The 18792-nt window shown below is 39.3% G+C and overlaps 1 non-coding gene across 1 annotated transcript; it reads left to right on the plus strand.

Annotated features, from left to right (window-relative positions):
- The first annotated feature begins 16643 nt into the window (after positions 1–16643).
- Positions 16644–16750, plus strand: LOC138806755 (U6 spliceosomal RNA). The gene has a single exon (XR_011365974.1). It is a non-coding gene; the product is annotated as a U6 spliceosomal RNA (small nuclear RNA).
- Positions 16751–18792: the final 2042 nt, after the last annotated feature.

Below are 18792 nucleotides of genomic sequence, written 5' to 3' on the forward strand. Positions count from 1 at the left end.
TTGTGGAGAGAAACTGAATTTGATGTTCCAGTGTAGTTAATGTTAGCAATTCTCTTTGTCTGTAGAGAAGTCATTCATAAAGAGAAAAAGACAATAAGAAATGTAGTAAGGAGATCTCATTTTAAACTAGTATTTTGCAAGAGGGAGGAAAATAGGATCAGGACAATTTTGTATCAGTGGTGCTGGGCATAGAGGTAGATTCAGAATGGAAGCATTAAGAGTACGGAGATGAATAATTTGAGTAAATATATCCTTGATAAAAATATAAAAATCTGAATTAGAGAAAAACATTATTTTCCATTGTAAAATGTCAGTGCTACTTTCTTAATTACTACATTGCAGAGAAATATATATATTCTGCATAAAGCAATGCTTTGATATTTGAAAATATTGTAACAGAATGTGAGGAAATATCTTTACATTAAGGAATTTATGGATCTCATTTATGTTTTTCTCTATTTTTCTATTATTCATTTTAGATGTCCCAGAAATGGAGGATGTGATTAGCACCTGCCAGGAAAGTCACAATAAGTATCTCTCTGAAGTAGCAATCATGAATAGTAATCAAGGGGAGGGAAAAGTGAGACTTATAAGAAGTTTTCATTTGAGCTCCATACCGAAGTCAGAACTGATTGAGAACAATGGGAACTCCTTAGGGATGAGGATAGAAAAGGTCACTGGCTGTCAGAGCATGGGTATTTTCAGTGAACCTGGTAAGATGTGTGCTGCATATAGTAATCATGTGTCTTCTGTAGTTGACGAATGTAAACAGTGTGAAAAGTCTTTCACTGAGAAGGAACACCCTGTTGTTTCTCAGAGAAAACACACAGGAGAGAATCCTTATGAATGTAACCTGTGTCAAAAGTCTTTCACCCAGAAATCAAAGCTTACTGTCCACCAGAGAACACACACAAAAGAGAAACCTTTTCAATGTAACATTTGTGGAAAATCTTTCATATGCAAGGCATATCTTACTCTCCACCAGAGAACACACACAGGAGAGAAACCTTATGAATGTAACAAGTGTGGAAAGTCTTTCACCGTGAAATCAAAGCTTACTCGCCACCAGAGAACACACACAAGAGAGAAACCTTATGAATGTAACATGTGTCAAAAGTTTTTCACTGAGAAATCAAAGCTTACTTGCCACCAGAGAACACACACAAAAGAAAAACCTTTTGAATGTAACATTTGTGGAAAATCTTTCTCCTGGAAGGCAAATATTACTAGACACCAGAGAACACACACAGGAGAGAAACCTTATGAATGTAACATGTGTGGAAAGTCTTTCACCTGGAAGACATACCTTACTGTCCACCAGAGAACACACACAAAAGAGAAACCTTTTGAATGTAACATTTGTGGAAAGTCTTTCTCCTGGAAGGCATATCTTAATCTCCACCAGAGAACACACACAGGAGAGAAACCTTATGAATGTAAGATGTGTGGAAAGTCTTTCACCTGGAAGACATACTTTACTGTCCATCAGAGAACACACACAAAAGAGAAACCTTTTGAATGTAACATTTGTGGAAAGTCTTTCTCCTGGAAGGCATATCTTAATCTGCACCAGAGAACACACACAGGAGAGAAACCTTATGAATGTAAGATGTGTGGAAAATCTTTCACCAAGAAATCAAATCTTAATCTCCATCAGAGAACACATACTAGAGAGAAACCTTTTGAATGTAACATTTGTGGAAAGTCTTTCTCCTGCAAGGAATATCTTACTCTGCACCAGAGAACACACACAGGAGAGAAACCTTATGAATGTAAGATGTGTGGAAAATCTTTCACCAGGAAATCAAGTCTTAATCTCCATCAGAGAACACATACTAGAAAGAAACCTTTTGAATATAACATTTGTGGAAAGTATCTCCTGCAAGGCATATCTTACTCTGCACCAGAGAACACACACAGGAGAGAAACCTTATGAATGTAACAAGTGGGAAAGTCTTTCACCCCGAAATCGATGCTTACTCGCCACCAGAGAACACATAATACAGAGAAACCTTATGAATGTAACGCGTGTCGAAAGTCTTTCACCGAGAAATCAAAGCTTACTCGCCACCAGAGAACACACACAAAAGAGAAACCTTTTGAATGTAACATTTGTGGAAAGTCTTTCTCCTGCAAGGAATATCTTCCTCTGCACCAGAGAACACACACAGGAGAGAAACCTTATAAATGTAAGATGTGTGGAAAATCTTTCACCAGGAAATCAAGTCTTACTCTCCATCAGAGAACACATACTAGAGAGAAAACTTATTAATGTAACTTGTGTCGAAAGTCTTTCACCCATAAAGGAAACCTTACTATGCACCAGAAAACACACACATTAGAGAGACCTTATGAATGTAACATGTGTGGAAAGTCCTTGTCTTGGAAGTCAAGCATCAATGTCCATCAGATAATACACACAGGAAAGAAACCTTATGAATGTAACATGTGTGGAATGACTTTCACCTGGAAGTCAAACCTCACTGTCCATCAGCAAACACACAGGAAAGAAACCTTATGAATGTCATATTTGCAGAAAGATTTTCAGCCAGAAGCTACAACCTACTATCCACCAGAGATCACACACAGGAGAGAAATTTTATGAATGTGACCTATGTGGAAAATCTTTCATGCAGAACATACACCTTTCTGTCCATCAGAAAAAAACCCACCAGAGAGAAATGTTATGTATGTAGCAGGCATGGAAATTCTTTCACCTGGATGGCACAACTTAACATCCATCACAGACACAAGGAGAGAAACCTTATGAATGTGACCAATGTGGAAAGACAGCTTAACACACATAAGTTGATTCACACAAATGAAATAACTGTAAGAAAATTGAAATCGCAATACAGAACCAATACAGGATAGAGACCTTATGATATAGCAGATGTGGAGTCCTCGAACTACAATACACAGCTCAGGGTTCATCACAGAACATACAAAACACACAGACACACACACACCCTCACACACAAAGAGGAGAAAAATCATATGTAAAAAAAACGGAAAGGTTTTCTAGAAAAAGTCATAACAGTAGTTAAGTCTTTCTTGGAGGGGTAACAATGCTCGATAGAAAATGTATTAATGACCTAACTCATATAATGGTATAAACAATCTATACAGTATCTTTACAATAAAATATATATTTAAAAAATATGATGGATTAATAAAGACTAGAATCTCTGCATTTTGTTTGTTTGTTTGTTTGTTTTTGGGTCCGGTCGTGGGTCCTGAACTCTGGGCCTGGGCGCTGTCCCTCAGCTCTTTAGCTCAAGGCTAGCGCTCTACCACTTGAGCCAGAGCACCACTTCCCGCTTTTTTTTTCTTTTTGCTTATGTGGAGCTGAGGAATCGAACCCAGGGCCTCAAGCATGCAAGGCAAGCGCTCTACCACTGAGCCACCTTCACAGCCCTGCATTTTGTCTTGGGGGAGAACCCCAAAGTGTCTTCAGTGCTTGCACTTTTCTTTAATTAATCACTGGTGATGAAAAACTTGTGATTGATTCACTCTTAGCCCATTTAGTTGTTCTGCTGAGTGAGCTATAATAAAAGACCATGTGGACGATGTGTCGCACCTGTGTTATCTCATAGAATGCCAAAGTGGATATGACATTAGGGGAAATAATCAAGTACACAAAGATATTGATCAATCTCTCACAAAAATTGAAATTAACAAAGAAATAAAACCATGTGCCACTTGAGCTACAGCATCACTTCTAGACCCTGAGAGGAAGGAATGAAAGAGTAGGGAAGTGAGAGATGGAAAGAGGAATTGAAGGAATGAGGAAGAAGGAAGAAATAAACTATTCAAAAGGCGAATGTTTAATTTTTGGTGAATGTGAGAATTATTGTTTCAGAGGTGGAGCTCAAGAAATATGGCTTTTACAAAAAGCAAATTTTTGAATGTTTAGAAAATGATAAAGAGGATGTAACATTTTATAAATTGATTTAATAATACAGTAATATTAAGTAAGGAGGTCAGGTGTGGCTGGTGCCCTTTGGCCACATGGTAGATGGTGGGTTCTGGCATCTTTTTTTCATGCAGGGGGAAGGAAATGCCCCATCCATCACTTACCTCCCAACTGATGGGTGTGGCTGGATCCCTGCAAGCAGGCATGGGCATTTGGCTGATATGTTACTCAATCTGATAGTCCAGTGCCTGGGACTGGGAATTTCCTGTAGACCTGCCTCCTGCTTAGACCCTATTTAGGCTGACCACCAGTGGCACCAGATGCCATGCCACATGTCTCTGTAATCATGTCCTGTGTGCTTTCTCCTGGCTTGTCTCTGGTCATCCAGTGTCCCAATTCATCACTTTCTTGGTGCTGATTGGTTTCTCGGTGCTGTTTTTATTCTCTCCAGCCCCCTTTCTGTCCTATTTCCAAGCTGTCTAAGTGTATTTGTGGACTGCATGTCTTTGTTAGAACAGGCTGCTTGCAGACTGCTAGCTGTGAAATAGACTCCAGTATTCCATCTACCATAATGTGGCTTCGAACAAATAGAGTGTCTTCTTTTACAGAAACAGAAAGATTGACCTAAATTTAGAATTTCTAGAGCCAAGATAGATGCCACTGTATAGTTATGTAATTAAAGATATCCTGGAGGCATTTAGAAACAATTTCTGTTACATCAGAAAGAGCTTAATTAATAAACCAAGACCAAGGCTCCAGATCCTATATAAGGCAGTCATTCTAGATATGTATAGGGCTGTTTGGTTACATGAAGAGCAATACTTTCACACATTCATGAAGGAATGTTATTGTGCCAATATGAGGTGTTGAACTCAGGAACTGAGTTGAACCCAGCCAGAGTTGGCTTCAAAGGAGATTCTCTCATCTTGGCCTCCATAAAACTAGGAATCAAAGCATGAGCCCTGTGAGCTGTTCTGAAGAAATCTCTCTCTGGGAACATGAGGTTTTCTTCAGTGCTTCAGCTCAGGCTTCCTGTGGCTTCAACAATTTCAGTATTTATTTCAATTGTTCAAAAATAATAACTCTTCTTTACAGTATTTTCACAATAAAAAAGGAATCCTTTAATCCTGCCTATGATTCCATTTACAAGATAAGGACAGTGGACTTCACATTGCAAGATTTAGCTAGGTGCTCTCTTAACCCCTTCCATTACACTGTTCACCATTCTACTTTTTTGGGGTGGGGGGTCCGGACTGGTGGCCTGAACTCTGCGCCTAGGTGCTGTCCCTCAGCTCTTCAGTTCAAGGCTTGCACTCTACCACTTGAGCCACAGTGCCACTTCCAGGTCTTTTTTTTTTTCTTATGTGATGCTGGGGAATTGAACCCAGGACCTCATGCATGCATGGCAAGTGCTCTGACACTGAGCCACCTTCCCAGGCAAACCCTTCTGCTTATCTACAGAGGCCTAGTAAAAAAAATGGGATTGGGAGGCACCTGTGCCCTTGGCCTTCCTATTTGTACCACACACACACACTCTCTCTCTCTCTCTCTCTCTCTCTCTCTCTCTCTCTCTCTCTCTCTCTCTCTCTCTTTCTCTCTCTCTCTCTCTCTCCATTTGGAAATCGCTCATTCTCCCATGTTTACAAACTGTATGCTTTCTGAGAAGGGATGGTTCACAGACTGGAGTCCTACCTAGGCCTGTTATATACCTCAAATTATGAATCAAAATACCACATTCATTAAAAGTATGCCTGTTGATAACATATTTTATTAATGTTTTGTATTATTTTTGTTATTATCATTTGGCCAACACTTTGCTTGAATTCAGAATTAAAGGGAGTTAATGCTCACTGAATTCTTAAAGTACCCTTTCCACTTTTAATTTCATTAAAAATGAGCAATTACACTCCCTCATGTGTGGAATCCTAACTACTCAGGAAGCTGAAATTAGATAGTTTTGTAGGCCATCCCATTCAAAAGCTCCATGAAAATGGTATCTTAGCCAATAAAAGCATGGCTCTGGTAATCTGTGCCTATCTTTTTACTACATCTGATATGTAATTATAAAATTAGTGTATTGAAAGGTCCAGGCAGAGAAGGAAGACCCAAAGGTGAAAAAATCAGTGATACAAAAGGTCATCTTGTATAGAAGGTAAAGGAAGCCTCACAAATTTTTGCCCCTGAATTCAACCTTTGGACCAATAATGAGGTACGTGTAACCAATACATTCTTCCAAATATTTAGTGGAAGAATTTGGGTGTGGTTTACCCAATAATAGGTAGAGATAGTAATACTTCCAAAACTAATATTCAAATTCAATGCAATTCCTATTAAAATACCAATGATGTACATCACTGAAATACAGAAAACAGTCCAAAAATTCATATGGAACAACAGAAGATCTAGAATAGCCAAAACAATTCTAGGGGATAAAGACAATATGGGAGGGCTATCCATGCCGAACTTCAAACTCTACTACAGAGCTATAATAACAAAGACAGCATGGTACTGGCACAAAAACAGACCCGAAGACCAATGGAACAGAATAGAAGACCCAGAAATGAATCAACAAGCCTACAGCCAGCTGATATTGGATAAAGGAGCCAAAGACATACAATGGAAGAAACACAGCCTCTTCAACCGCTGGTGCTGGGAAAACTGGGCAGCCACATGCAGAAAACTAAAAGTGGACCTCAGCCTATCACCATGCACCAACATCAACTCAAAATGGATTAAAGACCTTAACATTAAACCTGAATCTCTGAAACTACTGCAGGACAGAATAGGAGAGACACTTGAACTAATAGGCACAGGAAGGAACTTCCTAAACAAAGTCCCAGGGTCACAACAAGTTGGAGAGAGACTCGACAAATGGGACTACCTTAAAATAAAAAGCTTCTGCACAGCTAAATCTATCACAACTAAGCTAGAAAGACAACCAACTAATTGGGAAAAAATATTTACCAGCAATATATCAGACAAGGGGTTAACATCCTGTATATACAGGGAGCTCAAGAAACTAATCCCTCCCAAACCTAACAAACCAATTACTAAATCGGCAAGGGAACTAAAGAGGGACTTCTCAAATAAAGAAATAAAAATGGCAAAAAAACACATGAGGAAATGTTCATGATCCCTGGTGGTGAAGGAAATGCAAATAAAGACAACCCTGAGATACCACCTTACCCCCGTCAGAATGTCCCACATCCACAAATCAGCCAACGACAAATGCTGGAGGGGATGTGGAGAAAGAGGAACGCTATTACACTGCTGGTGGGAATGTACACTTATACAACCACTTTGGAAAGCAGTCTGGAGGGTCCTTAGAAAGCTAAAGATTGACCTCCCTTACGACCCAGTCATACCACTTCTGGGCATTTACCCTGAAAAACAGGAACCAATATACAAGGACACGTGCACCTCCATGTTTATTGCAGCACTGTTCGCAATAGCTAGGATATGGAAACAACCTAGATGCCCCACCACAGATGAATGGATCCAAAAATTGTGGTATCTATACACAATGGAATATTATGCAGCCATTAGAAATGACAAAATAATGGAACTTGCAGGGAAATGGATGGAGCTAGAAGGAATCATGTTGAGCGAGGTAAGCCAAGAAAGAAGAGACAAACGGTACATGGTCTCCCTGATAAGCGGATGCTAAATCCAAAATGTTAGGCGATATGACAAAACTAACAGAGCTTAAGAAACAAAGAACTCCGACTCATCTGGTTGAACCACTACTAAATATCCCCATGCTGCTGATCACATATATGGTATATAACATGTGAACACCGTTATATGTTACAGACTGTGATAGACAATTTGCTCCAGGAAAGTTAGAATGAACTTGTGACTTTAAATGAACATCATTATTCCACAATACTGGTAATTCCGGAAATTATGTAATCACTTAATCACAATTAAAAAAAAAAGAACCTTGGGGAAGGGAGGGAGGGGGGGATGGCAGGGGGAAAACAATGGAGGGGGTAACAATGTTCAAGAGGAAGTGTACTCAATACCTCACTCATGTAACTGTAACTCTCTGTATAGTATCTCTACAAAAAAAAAAAAAACAAAAGGACCTTCGCATATTTCTATATGATGTTATGAATTTTATATCCTGTTATGTGGACACCATGAGTCCTGTTTGGATCAAGTAATTAAGATCTCCTGATCTAACAGGGCACTGGTGCTTCACATCGGGATTCTTACTTGCTCAAGAGTATGACGGTTAAAGATCACAATTGAAAGGCAAACTAGGTAGGAAGAGCTGTAAAAGTGTTATGGCCAATTATCACCAAATTTCCCACAAGTAGTGCTGTGAATGAAGTTGATACACTGTCAACACTTTTGTTCCTTTATTACCAAAGCTCAGGGACAGTACCCGGGCCCTGAGTAGAAAGAACTCCAGGGCCAGGGAAGATATTTTGTACAATGGGTTTTTGGCCCTCATGCAGAAAAGTTACCATTCTTGTTTAAGCCAAAAGTCCTCAATAGGGTATAGTCATTGTCCTCAATTGAGGTTGATATTGAAATGTCTTATAAGCCAGGGTAATGATAGATTGTACGAATATTTTGGTTTCTTTTGTCAAGTGAATCCAAATGCACATATATTTATGTTTCTGACCAGTTCATAAGTCCTTGTAGAGGTTCAAGATACTATGCAGGACAATGTGGTCCACGTCTGTAAAGTGCGGAATGAGACCTTCAAAGAGAGATCTCAACATATAAAATCTGGCCAAATATTTCAGTATACTTGAAACAGTATCATAAGAAAAGAAGTATCAAGTAGAATTGATTTAAAGTCCCTGAATACCAATATATTTGAACGAGAAGACTGTGATCTTGTGCTGTGTGCACATAGATGTAGGAGAAAACCTCTTTTCAATCTGAGCTCTTCAGATGTGTTTAAGCATTTTTGTTGTTTTTCCCTTTCTGATTGCACTTTATTTCAAGGCCACTCCCAGGGGTGAATGACAGGATATTTAGTTTCAGCTCATTCTAAAAGCTATGTCCTCAGAAGAGAAGTGGTGAACCATGACTTAGGTACATATTCACCCTAGACACAATCACTAAGAGTGGGTTAAGATACATAAGTTTTCAGAATGTCAAGGGTCCTACCAAACGGGTCATCCTATAACCCTTTTCAAAATTAGGCTTTAGAAGAGTTCTGCCTTTGTATGAAGATTGGATCTCTAAATTAGATTATTTTCAATAGTCATTCAGTGAATGTTACTGGATAAAGTATACAAATGAAGTCATATTTATTTTAGAGAAAATTCTGATATCATCAGCAGGGGTAGTTAATATGACTCAAAGTCAGGACCATGAAGAGTCTGCTCTCCAGAGATCTCAGTATTTAACCAAGAACCTCCAATTCTCAATCAATCTAGATACCAATGAGAGAACAAGATGTTGGATGAATCCTTGTTTCTTCCTCAGGGTAACCTGGAATGATGCACCTCAGAGTGACTGGAAGGGGAAAGAAGCTGGGATACTGGGCACAGTGGGTAGTGAACAAGGCTATCATAGGATTTTGACTAGACTCTCAGGAACCACCCAAGGACACCTTTCATTACCTTGAGGACTTATATCTTTGTGTTTATCCAGCTCTAGGTCATTTTTCTTCCCATAATTAGCTTAACATTAAGTGTACATTTTTTTCTGTTCCCTCAATGAATGGAGTTCTTTTAAAATTCTCGTTCATTTTTCTGGATCACTTACAGCCTTCTATGAAGTCCCTGTTATACAGGTCTCAGTACTTTGAGTAGATGACTACCTGGAGCATCCACAGCCAACCATCTTTGCCTCACTTGTATATGGATCTGAGCAAAACCCAGCCAAAACTTTTTTTTTTTTTTGGGTCCGGTCGTGGGGCCTGAACTCTGGGCCTGGGCACTGTCCCTCAGCTCTTCAGCTCAAGGCTAGTGCTCTACCACTTGAGCCATAGCGCCACTTCCGGCTTTTTTCTTTTTGCTTATGTGGTGCTGAGGAATCGAACCCAGGCCTCAGGCATGCAAGGCAAGCGATCTACCACTGAGCCACCTTCCCAGCCCCCCAGCCAAAACTTTATATGTGCATTCTAACTTAAATGTTTGTTACCAAAAGTTTGATGTGGAGACTTCATCTGATGTGGTGGAAGTTGGTTGGGCTCATGGTCTATGCCAGAACTCAAAATGGAAGGTACACAAAAGAAAAGTTTGGTAAGGGGCCAGCTGAGGAGAGGAGGGCAGTGCCAAAGTCTTCATGCAATAGGCAAACCTGGCAAGCCCCTTGGGACAGGAGTGAGAATCCCAGAGCAGGGTATGTGCTACCCATCAGTCCACCACCAGCACAAAATGGCACCTGCAGCTTGGGCCAAGGTGCACACGTGTTTCTTGCAGGGCTGACTGTTGATACAGGGACCTGTCAGAGCAGTCAGTGGCCTAATGTAATAGTCTTGTCCTATGTAGATGATACAATTACTTGTGGACTAGAAGAATTGGTAGTAAAACATTGTTAGATGAACTAGTAAAAATTCTTCAGGATGTGTGTGAATGTGTGTGCCCTAAGAAGAAAAGAAATTGAAAAGTAGTTCAGAGAGAAATTCAATGACAAGTGTGGGACCTGAGTGCACAGCAAAATAGATCCATTACTATCACAATAAATAGGTGAAACGGAAGGGTTTCCTTCACTTATTTTTACCAACCCTTACATTTCCCATTGTGTTCAAAATAATAAGAACAGAAATGTATGTGTTGATGCTTAATGTTTTACAACAGCTAGTTTATAAATGACAGCGTAGTCCTAGGGTCTCTTCTGTGTGCTGTCCCTGAACTCTCTGGAAAGGAGGACAATACTATTGAAAGTCAACTTATGTCACTTTTAAGTTTGTCACTTAAATTCCAGAGGAATATTGACTAATTTAAATGAGCAGACTTTCTGTTTTGCGGTCTTTAGGCTTGAACTCAGGGGACAGGTGCTGTCCTTGAGCTGCTTTTGCTCAAGGGTAGCACTCTACCACTTGAGCCACAGCACCACTTCTGGCTTTTCCTGTGTATGAGAACCTGAGGAATAGAACCCAGTTCCTCATTCATGCAATGCAAGCACTGTACCACTTAGCTACCTTCCCTGTCCTATAAGCAGACTTTTTATGTTAAATGAAGAAAGAATAGGGACTGGGAAGGTGGCTCAGTGGTGGAGCACTTGCCTTGCATGCCTGAGGCCCTGGGTTCGATTCCTCAGCACCACATAAGCAAAATGGAAAAAGCCAGAAGTGGCGCTGTGGCTCAAGTGGTAGAGCGCTAGCTTTGAGCTGAAGAGCTGAGGGACAACGCCCAGGCCCCGAGTTCAGTCCCCACGACCGCCCCCCCAAAAAAAGAAGAAGACAAAGAAAGAATAGGTTGGTAGGCAGTATCCACTTTCCATGTGCAAGTCCCAAATTTCAACCCCCCAAAGTGAAAGGAAGAAAGTAGAAAATGGAATGACAAGAAGTATTCAGTTACAACTACAAAAAAAAAAAAATAGAAGAACAAAGGCAATGAGCAAGTAATTAGGTTTTTGTTTGGGATTGTTTCTTTTTTCTTTCAGTTGTTAGCTGTGGGGTTTAAACTTAGGGAAGGCCTGGCATATTCCCTCTGCTTTTCACTAAAGGCTGGCATGCTACGACTTCCAGCCAGAATGTCACTTCTAGTTTTCTGGCATTTAATTGGTGATAAGTCACAATGAATTTTCTGCTGATGTGGTGCTGAGGCATAGAAACCAGTGCTTCATGTATGCAAGGCAAGCACTCCACCACTGAGCCACACTCCCAGCCCTGCCTCCTTTCTTAAAACAGTGTGGTTGGGGCTGGCACTGTGGCTTAGTGATAAAGTGCTTGCCTAGCATGCATGGAGCACTAAGTTTGAAATCTCAGTACCTAATAAACAACAACAGCCCCCAAATACCCTTAGAAGCACTGGTGCTGTAACTCAAATGGTAGAGTGGTAGCCTTCAGCATAATGATATTCAGGGACAGTTCTCAAGCCCTGAGTTCTAGCCTCAGGAATGTCAAACAAGAACAACAACAACACGATGAAATGGTAGATGAAAACAAGAAACCCAATGTCAGCAAGTTTCATTGATAAACACAACACACAACACACTCACACATAGATACACACACACACACAAATACACATTTATTAAACCATATTCACCTCTTTTTCCCTGTCTGCTCACCCTCCCTGCTCCAACTGCTACCTACATCCACTGGAGAACTTATTCTATGTTTCTGTTGTTTGTGCATTCATAAAAAATTATTGTGAAGATTATATATATACATATATATGAGTGAAAATTGCATAAGCCAGTATGCATTTTTGCACAATTCCACCCAGTTATTATACCTGACATTTATTTCCCTATATCACATTAAAATGTACCAATGTAAGGTATTGATCTCATTGTCTGGGTGCTATCCCTTACCATTTTACCTTAAGGCTCTATCACCATTTCTACTTGTAGATTTTTAGGTGATTAATTGTAGATAAGTGTTTCATTGACTTTTCTGAAAGGACTGGATGAAAACTCAATCCTCAGATCCTAGGTTTACCACCATGAGAAACTTGTGTCCAGCACATTTAAATAGTATTACATGCACTATGTTGTTTGTGGTGTTTAGTAGTGGACTTTTGTTTGTTTTTGTGCTGGTCCTGGGCTTGAACTAATGGTCCCAGAGCTGTCCCAGAGCTCTTCAGATCAAGGTGAGCACCCTACCACTTGAGCGACAGCACCACTTTCTTTTTCCTGTGATTAATTGGGGATAAGAGTGTCACTGACTTCCCTGCCCAAGCTGGCTTTGAACTGTGATCTTCAGATCTCAGCCTCCAGACTAGCTACAATTGCAGGCGTGATCCATCAGCATCCGGTTGTACTTCAAAATAATGTATTTACCTATTTTGGAATACAAAATGGGGCTGGGAAGGTGGTTCAGTGGTAAGGTGCTTGCCTTGCATGCATGAGGCTCTGGGTTCGATTCCTCAGGACCACATAAGTAAAAAGAAAAAAGCCAGAAGTGGTGCTGTGGCTCAAGTGGTAGAGCGCTAGCCTTGAGCTGAAGAGCTGAGGGACAGCACCCAGGCCCAGAGTTCACGCACCATGACCGGACTGCAAAAAAAAAAAAAAAAAAAAAGATGAGGATCACTATTTACCTGTATTTGACCTATCGAATATCTAAGCACAATCTTACTTCTGTCTCTTTGTGTCTCTCATTCCATGGATTTCTGTAACCATTTTCTAGCTAGTTTGTGCACTTCAATTTTTTTTTAACATATTTCTAATCATTTCATTACATTTCTGTGCTGCTACCATGTCTTAATTTTGTTTTGGTACAATTATCAAAAGGGAGCTGGAGCAAGGAATAGTAGTGGTGGTAGAGAGAGGTTTATCCTCCTGAAAACTAAGTTTCAGCCTCTGGAAAGGTGAGAAAAAACAAATTCTTCACATCAGGAACACCTGTGTTTCATTATAACTCACTCAGCAGAACTACAAAATGGGCTAAGAGTGAATCAATCCAAGTGGCTTATCACAGTGGTTAATTAAACATAAAGTAAGCACTGAAATCCTTTTGGGGTTACTAATCAAAATCCAAATGCTTATGACTCTTGTTTTTATCAGCAAAGAAAGTGGAAGTGCAGGCATGGCTCAAGTGGTAGAGTGCTAGCCTTGAACTGAAGGGCTGAGGTACAAGCTCACACCCAGAGTTCAAACCCCATGAGCGACAGTAAATAAATAAGTGAACAAAAAAAAATAAATACCAAACAAAACAAGATTAAGTGCATACAATGAAAACTTTGTATACTGAAAAGATCTATCAACGAAGAAGCAAAAGCATGGTAGGAGAAAATATTTGCATATGTCTTTATATAGATTCCTAACAAATCTGAATTAGAAAATATAAAGAAAATCCTACAAGTAAACCCCCCACAAAAAAATTTAATTTAAAATGGGAAAAATATTGAAGAGACTTTTCTAAAAAGGACATACGCAAATAGCTGATTAAAATGTAAAAGTAGTATCAATAATCAGGAGACAAATTCAAATCAAAATTACAATAAAGTATCTATTTTATACATGTTAGTGTGGCCGTAGTTTTAAACAACACAACAAAAATCCTTCCAAAGTGTAAGAAAAGCTAGGAAAGATGTGACAACAATGTGAACCTTGGTGCATTTCCCTCAGGTATGTAAAACTATCAGAGATGGGACAATGAGTCCTAAAAAGAACCGAATATAGAATTACATAGAAATATCATCTAGTACTACTACACTTGTACATACCTTTGGGAAAAACAGAGATTTCTATAATTACCGTGAAATACAGCCTAAGAGTCAAGAAAGACAAATACCAAAAAGCAGTCCAAGAGTATTTACAGAGATTAATTGAAGTACTTATAACACACCCAGTCCTATACAACAGTCAAAGTTATGTTTGAACACACTATTTCAGCAAATCCATTAAAACTTCATTAGGATAGTCTAATGTTATGTACGAGGCTGTGATGGCTGACCAGATTCTAGCCAACCTTTACCTTCCATGAGAAGTTACCTCCTAGGTGTCATTGAATCACATAAAAAGTGAGGCAACTTTGTCCTTGCATTAAAAAATGAGAAACAAACTAAAGCAAAACTGTACTTAACTTAGAAGGCAAGATTTGATAATCAGATAAATCTCCAAGCCATCTTTAGCTTCTTCAGAAACATGTTCCTGAAGCTGAATCTTTTTTTTTTCTGTTCTTCAATCTTGTACACAGTTAGGTTCATAAAATGGAATGTCAAACAGAGTGAGAAATAAAAGAATCTCATCAGAGATCCTTTCTTCTTTCTTGCTATTGACCATGAGTAAAGATTCTGGAACCATGGCTTGGAGAGAAGCCAAATGAGAGAGTCAGAAAAGAACCTGTGTGATTTTACCCTAGAAGTTCCTGGTCAGAACATGATAGGTGGGCTGGAAAAGCATAAAGACTTCTTATGGGAGAAGAAACATTCCTGAATCAAGTAGAGCATTAAAGTCTCCACTAAAGACAAATCCACAGAAGAGTCAAGTCTTAAGTGTTACTAAACAATATTAACAGAAAATACACCCCAAAATGTAGGTGGTATTTCAATATTGTGATTTGCATTTTTTTATGGCTAGGGATGTTGAACATTTCTTCATTTGTCTATTGGCCATCCTTTCCTCTTCAGAGAATTTTCTCTTTAATACTTTAGCCCACCTATTTATTAGGCCGTTGTTTCTTTGAGGATGTGTTGTTGGGGGATTTCATTTTTTGTATTCCAGGTATATTTTAGATTTATAGAAGTTCCTCAAAAGACTACACATAGAGCTCTCCTGTGATGCAGTAATCCCACTTTGGGGCATTTACCCAAATGATCACAAACAAGAATATCCTAAAGCTACCAGAATGACTACATTTATTGCAACATTATTTATCATAGCTAATATAAGGAACTAACCCTGATGCACCTCAGTAGATGAATGGATCAAGAAAATGTGTCACACAATTGAATTCTATGCCTCCATCAGTAAGAATGAAATTGCCCCATTTATTAGGAAATGGAAAGACTTGGAAAAAATTATAGTGAGTGAAGTAAGCCAGGCCCAAAGAAACATAGGTTCCATGGTTTCCCTTATAATAACTGGTATATGTGTGAGACAAGCAGAAACGGTTAGATAAGTTGATGTTAGGGGAAATAAAACTGAAGATAAGGACACCAATGTTTTTTCTTGCTTCCTATTGTTGCTAATATATATATAAGATGATTTCTTTGTTGTTTTGTATGTCTCTACCATGGTATAATCCTTGTTTTCACTGTATTTGATATTGATATAATTTGTGGAGGGGAAGGGAAAAATTGTTTTAATAGAGATATAGGTGGACTCATTCCAACAATGAAAAGTACAAGATGTTATGTTGTAAAATGAATTTTACAAGTTTGGTGGGGGGTGTGGGAGATGGGAGGGCAGGGATGGTAAGAGAAAACAAAGGAGGAGGCAACAATACTAGATAGGAAGTGTACTCATTACTTTGCTCCTGTAATTGTAACCCTTGGGTTTGATATTTTCACAACAACAAAAAAAAGTAAAAAAATGGCTTTTACAAGAAGTATACTCTTTATCTATTTAGAAAATGATGCAGAGTCTGTAACATTTAATAAAGTGATTTAATAAAATCAGTAATATTAAGTAAGGAGGTCAGGCCTGGCTGGTGCCATACTGGCCACAGGGTAGATGGTGAGGTCTGCCATCTTGTCTTCATGATCAGGGAAGGAAATGACATCATCCATCACCTGCCTCCCAGATGATGTGTGTGCCTGGATCCCTGGAAGCAGGGGTGAGCATTTGGCTGATATGTTACTCAATCTGTTAGTCCAGTGCCTGGGACTGGGAGTTTCCTGTGGACCTGCCCACTGCTCTGGCCCTATTTAGGTTGGACCATCAGTGGCACCAGACACCATGCCACATGTCTCTGTGATCCTGTCCTGTGTCCTGTCTCCTGGCTTGTCTCTGTTAATCATGGTGTCCCAATTCAGTGCTGTATTGGTTTGTTGGTATTGTTTTTACTCTTTTTTTCCTTTCTGGCCTGTTTCCAAGCTGTCTAAGTGTATTTGTCGACAGCAATCCTTTGTTATAATGGGCTGCTTGCAGACTGCTACCTGTGTAATAAAGATTCCAGTATTCCGTCTTCCAAAATGTGGCTTCTGTGCTCACTTTGGCAGCACATTGGCTGAAATTGGAACGATACAGAGAAGATTAGCATGGCCCCTGTGCAAGGATGACACGTACATTCGTGAAGAGTTTCATATTTTTACAAAGTAGTGTTCTAAACTTACCGAGAGCCTAATTACATCATTTAGACAATAAAAAATGTGACCTTCTGGGATAATTCACCTTACAACAAGTATACTGTCTTCATTTACATGAACACAATGTTTGACCTAAAGTTAGAATTTCTAGAGCCAAGATAGATCCCTCTGTATAGTTATGTACTTAAACATAGCCTGGATGCATTTAGAAAAAATGTCTGTGTTACATCAGAAAGTGCTTAATTAGTAAACCAAGACCAAGACTCCAGATCCTATATAAGCCAGTCATTCTAGATAAGTCCAGAGCTGTTTGCTTCCATGAAGAGCTCTACTTTCACACTTTCATGAACAAATGTTTTTGTTCCAATATGAGGTCTTCACCTCAGGAACTGATTTAACATACTTGATATTTTCTCTTTTTTTAAAGCAACACTATCACTCTACCACTTGTGCCACATCTTGATTTTTGGTGGTTAAGTAGAGATATTTCTACTGTCTTTTCTTCCAGAGCTGGCTTCAAAGGAGATTCTCTCATCTTGGCCTCTATAAAAGCTAGGAATCAAAGCATGAGCCCTGTGGGCTTTTCTGAAGAAATCTTCTCTCTCTGGGAACAAGAGGTTTCATTCAGTGCTTCATCTCAGGCTTCCTGTGCCTTCAACAATTTCAGTATTTGTTTTTATTGTTCAAAGAAAATCCTTAAATCCTGGCCATGATTCCATTAACAAGATAAGGACAGTGGACTTCACATTGCTAGGTTGCTAGCTTAACTCCTTCCCTCACAGTGTTCACCCTTCTGGTGGTCTATACAGGCCTAGTACAAAAATGGAGGGATTGGGAGGCACTTGTGCCCTTGGCCTTCCTACTTGTGGCACACATATACACACACACACACACACACACACACACACACACACACACACACACACACACACACAGAGGCATATACACCAGGCATTTGGAAATAGCTCATTCTCCCATGTTTACACACTGGATGCTTTCTGAGAAGGGATGGTTCACAGAGTGGAGTCCTTCTACTTAGGCCTGTCATATAGCTGAAATTAAAAGGCGGGAACCAAAATACCTCATTCATTCAACATAGGTCTGATGATAACATATTTAATTATTGCTTTAATCTTTTTTATTACTATTACTTGGCCAATACTTTTGGTTAAGCTCAAAATTTAAGAGACTTACTGCTCACTTAATATAAGACCAGCAATTAAAAATGAGCCAGTTACACTCGCTCAAGTGTGGAATCTTAGCGACTCAGGAAGCTAAATTAGAACAGTAATATTTGTAGGCCATCCTATGCAAAACCTTCATGGAAAATGGTATCTTAATCAATAAAAGGGTGGATCTGGTGATATGTGCCTATCTTGTTTGCTCCTTGTGACATGTAATTATAAAAATTAGTCTAGAAATGCCCAGGCAGAGAAGCAAGACTGTAAGGTGAAAATTGAGTGATACAAAAGGGCATCTGGCATGGAAGGTAAAGGAAGACTTACAAATTTTCCCCCTGAATTCAACCTGAGGACTACTAATATGACCTGTGCAAACAATACATTCTTCTAAATACTTAGTAGAAGAATTTGGATGTGGTTTACAGAATGATAGGTAAACAGTCCTTTACCAAGTGATTGCAAAAGGACTTTTGCATATGTCTATATGATGTTATAAATTTTATGTCCTATTCTGTGGAAACCATGATTCCTGCTTGAATCAAGTAGTTCAGATCTACTGATCTAACAGGCCACTGGTGCTACACATCTGAATTCTTAGTTGCTCAAGAGTATGAGTTTTAAGGATAACAATTGAAAGGCAAACTAGGTAGAAAATGCTGTGAAGGTGTTAGTGCCAATTATCACCAAATTTCCCACAAGTAGTGCTGTGAATCAAGTTGATAGACTTTTGTTCATTTATTTAAAAAGCTCAGGGACAGTATCCAGGCCTGAGTAGAAAAACTCCAAAGCCAGGGAAGATATTTTTTAAAATGGGCTCTTTGTCCCTTGTGCAGAAAAGTTATCATTCCTGTGTAAGCCTAATGTA

This window comes from Dipodomys merriami, unplaced genomic scaffold (assembly GCF_024711535.1).
Source record: "Dipodomys merriami isolate MVZ:Mamm:240054 unplaced genomic scaffold, mDipMer1.0.p SCAF_407, whole genome shotgun sequence".
NCBI lineage: Eukaryota > Metazoa > Chordata > Mammalia > Rodentia > Heteromyidae > Dipodomys > Dipodomys merriami.